Source organism: Pteropus alecto, unplaced genomic scaffold (assembly GCF_000325575.1).
Source record: "Pteropus alecto unplaced genomic scaffold, ASM32557v1 scaffold68, whole genome shotgun sequence".
In the NCBI taxonomy this organism is placed as follows: domain Eukaryota; kingdom Metazoa; phylum Chordata; class Mammalia; order Chiroptera; family Pteropodidae; genus Pteropus; species Pteropus alecto.
This window is the reverse complement of record NW_006441386.1, coordinates 2,776,039-2,780,257: the sequence shown is the minus strand read 5'-3', so window position 1 is coordinate 2,780,257 and position 4,219 is coordinate 2,776,039. Positions and strand designations below refer to the sequence as shown.

The 4,219-nt window shown below is 36.7% G+C and overlaps 1 protein-coding gene across 1 annotated transcript in view; it reads left to right on the top strand.

The window, feature by feature from the left end:
- The window catches only part of AUTS2 (AUTS2, activator of transcription and developmental regulator), a 193,857-nt gene that overhangs the window by 110,798 nt on the left and 78,840 nt on the right, over nucleotides 1–4,219 (top strand). Inside the window, exon 2 of the mRNA XM_015594582.1 lies at nucleotides 1,916–1,967. The gene's annotated coding sequence lies outside the window, so the exon portion shown is untranslated. The remainder of the gene's footprint in view (nucleotides 1–1,915; nucleotides 1,968–4,219) is intronic.

Sequence of the window (4,219 nt, the reverse complement as noted above, 5' to 3'; positions counted from 1 at the left end):
ACACACACACACACACACACACACACCCCAAATGCAAGTAAAAAATTCAGTCAGGAGCCATTTCCTTTCCTTATTCATCATGCTTTTTGCATTTGAGATGCAATAATTTCTTTTTATATTTCTTCGGGCCAGTTAGGCTCATTTTAATAAGTAATTGTAAAATACGCAAGGGTTATTTCGGCTTGGTAAAATGATTTAATGGACAGACTTTTTTTTTCTTTAAAAATTATCAGCTGGAGTTTATTTTTTAAGCCATAAATTTAACATCGCCATTCCAATGAGATCTACGACACTTTTTCATTGAAAAATGGTAAAATACTCTTATCTCTAAGTTTTTACCTGAGGAACTCACGTTCCTAGAAATCTCACTTAATGTTACAATTCAACAAAACTGTTCCCATAAATTTTGCTTTCGTAACTCAATCTTCTTGATTTGTTTAATGCATATCTTATTCCCCCCATGCAACACTTTTTAGCAGTTTGTTTTTATTAAAAGCTATTATAATAATTTTATTTAATTATTTTTAAGATGTCAGGACGGGCCTTGGTGTATTTTTTATTATTCATGCAAAATAAGAGGAAAAATGTATCTAGGATTTCTTTAAACTGTATGAATGTGTGCAGTTCACTTGTTTGGCACACATGTTTATTTTATTTTATTTTTTTTTTTTTGATCTATTAATCTTCTGAACCTCCCCTACAGTCGGAATATTAGAATGAAAATGAAGGGAAAAGTCATAACAGAAATATGTCTTTTATATATCACTTGTTTTGAGAACTAGAACATGGTCCCCAGATGTACACAGGAATATCTCATCTTCGTCAATATAACATGGAAAGACTAAATTGAATATCTTCTTTGTCTCCAAAAGCCAGACCCAGAGTCAGAATATGCTGTACTTCAGATTCCCACCCCCTTCCCTATTTCATACATTTCTTTCTTTTTTATTTATTCAGCATTCTGTGCTTTGCTTTGTCAAACATGCATCTCTATAAAGTGTGAAAGATAAGAGATATCTTACAAGGGTTGAGTATGAAAAGCATCATAAACATAACATAACCATTATAACTGTAAATGTAGATACATCTTCAGATTATATAGTGAGGATGCTTAATTTTTAATTTAAAAAATGTTCAAGTCCTAGAACTATTCCGTGCTTCTGAAACATCATAGCATGTTCCTCCAAAATGACTTCATGTTTATTTTCCAGAACATTAGTGTATAATTTAAATTGGCTTTACTCTTGCTGTTTAAGCAGGCTTATTCCACTTTCCTCAGCCACTGTAATAATTAGCAGACATGATCTCTAGAAATGGAAAGGAAATTATGCTGATGGCACGTATAGTGCCTTGTTTGGGGGCAGGTTGGCTTGCTTTGGTTTCAACACCAAGGTCATCCTGGGTACTAAAAGGGATAGGGATTTGGGAGTCATCAGATGAGTGTTTAAAAATTAATTTTGGGGAGTGCTAGTGACATTTTTTCAGTGAGGGAAAGCTTAGCATTAAATAATAGGCATTTCTGGTTTATGAAAGAAAATTTTAAAATAGGCATGTCTGCAAATATGAAAAAATTACCATTTCCAAAATAATGATCTGTCAACGAAATTGCAAAATTATTATGTGAATGAGCTGAATTGCTTTGTGTATCATCTCATAGAAATATGTTTTGCACAGATAATATGTCTAATAAAGACACGTTTTTAAAATCAGATTTTTTTCCCCCCAGCAAATAGCTGCACTGCAGGTCTCTCTTATGCAGTCAACTAGCACCACCTTATGGAGGATTGGGGGAAATCGCTGCTTTCTCTATTAGGCTTTTCTAAAATGCAGTAAATTGATTTAAAATAATAGTGATGATGGTGAAGACAATATTAATGACAATACTAACACTCTCCCCACCCTTCTTGTTTTTCAGGCATCAGATGCCAGCTCTGAAAAACTCTTCAATACTGTTATTGTAAACAAAGGTAAGATTCTTTAATTCTGAGCAATGGCTTACGTATTTTTATATTTGTTTCATTGTCATTGCCTAGGAAGAAAGAATAAAAAATAAATGGTCTTTTCTTTCTTATGCTGGAACTACTGTTCATATTTCCTGTTTTTGCTTGAGATGACTGTATTCTTTTGTGATGCATTGAAAACAGTCTATTTTAAAAGAATACATCGAGTCCTTATTTAAATTGATTTGACTAAGATATCACTACTCTCTCTGTGACTTTAATTTAATGTAGGAAGCAGTAATGGAGAATAATAGTTCTCAAAATGCCTTAACTTTATTGTTACTTATCAACTACCCAGCAGTCAGAGAACTATAAATAGCCAATTTGTACTGCAGACGCTAATAACCAGTGGATGTTTAGTATTCACAGTATTCTGGTCATAAACCAAGCTCTACTCTGCTGTGGGCTTTCTATAAAGTTAATAAATGAGCAAGAGGGCAAAATTTAAATATGTGCTATCCCATTAATTTCTTCCAAGCCGCAATATAGAGTAAGAGAGGCTAATGATATAGTAGTACATTAAGGGAAAACTTAAGTCATTGCCAATAGGTTTCTGGGTAGTTTTCATTTGTAGCAGTATTGTTGGAAATAATGAAATTGAAGGGAATGTCTAATCATGAGCTTTGCAAGGGTGTGTGATTTGAAAGGTGTAAGTTATATAAACAATTTGATCTTTTCCTGTCCACTGTGTTACAGTGATGTAGGTGCTTGCATGATAATTGCTAAATGAAGAAGGTGTGCTTCCTGTGTTACTCTCATTCTGGGTTACATGGAAGATACTTGGTAGCGCTTGCCCAGAGTTGGGCCTTCATAAAGTGAAATTTGAAACCACTTAGTTCTATAGTTGCCTTGGCTAGAATTTTTGCTAGCCGGTTAGAAAGACACATTTCCAAGTGCAGTTATTTTGAGCTCCCAGATTATTTTAGAATTGGAAGCAACTGCAATTTTAAATAGTACATTATGTTTAGAGTTCCCTTGAGGTATATATGCTTATATGATTGCTGTTACTCCCAGAATTATTGTCTTATTGAATTTTATCTTTTTTATTGCATAATGGAGTATTCCAGTTTTATATTTCATCATATTTTTTTGATGGACTGAAAGTTTGTATAAATTTGTTAACCATAACACTAAAAGCCCAATAAAAGAGGATGTGTGCGATTCATAGCATACAGCGCTCATATGTAAAAATGCATAATTGTTTATTGCTCATTTTGATGAGGCAGAAGATTGGTAGACAGTAGTGTGTCCCTGTGAGAAGGGGGGCAGGGAGTGGGAGGAGGAGGAGACTGAGATGGGCCAGGTCACCAAAAGATCTTCTGTGTTTCAGTGACAACCCACCGCAGCACCACCCAGGACCTGCAGCCCCACGTGACTTTGTCTTTCTTTGGCCAGTGTGCTGTAAAGCTTTGGAATGTGTTTCCCCTCTCTGGGATCAGCCCTAGAATGAGAGTTGGCTCCGGGGCCTGCATGGAGGCCGCCGCTGCCCTCACCAGGCTGAAAGGCTCTCTCTTCAGGGCAGACGAAGAGTGATTGATGACAAGGAGCACCCCTCTGCCTCTTCCCTCCTGCTTCTGCCCCCTGCTTTCCCTTCTCCAATCAAATGTTTCCCACATCCTTATTTGTGTTTACTTACAGAGTGTGATTTGTGGCATCTATTTGGTTGTGAATAGTCACCCCCTGACAGGGTGCCTTTCTTCTGAGCTGCTTTTCTGGGTGTGATTTAGTTGCCTTGAAAGGATTAAGGTTTCTTTGTGTACACTAAAATCAACATAGGCTTTTTCTAAGCTTTGCTTGGGAAACCATACACAAATAAGCATTTTAGTTGATGGCGGATTATTCCTTTGCCCCTTATTTCCATCAAAATGGCCTTTCTTTTCTCCTCCAGAGTTTCCCCTTAATGCCTTATGCTAATTCCTGTTGGTAACATGAATGACAAGAGAGGGAATCAATGCAAATCCAGGTGCTGCAGACTAGACTGACTGGTGTCCAGCACCCGCCCTCCTCCCTTGAGAGAAGGAGATTAAAGTGGGCAGGGAAGGGGGCGGGAAAGCTTGGGACAGTTTTGTTAAGGGGATTAGTATTCAAACTGCTAAACATCAGGAAAACAACTTCAAAAAGAGATTCATTGTGAAGCGATAACGTCAATAATTGCTTCGAAACAGGTGCAGAGTCTCTATATATGTGCTTTTGGTTTTTGGTCTGTTTTCTCTGGGCAG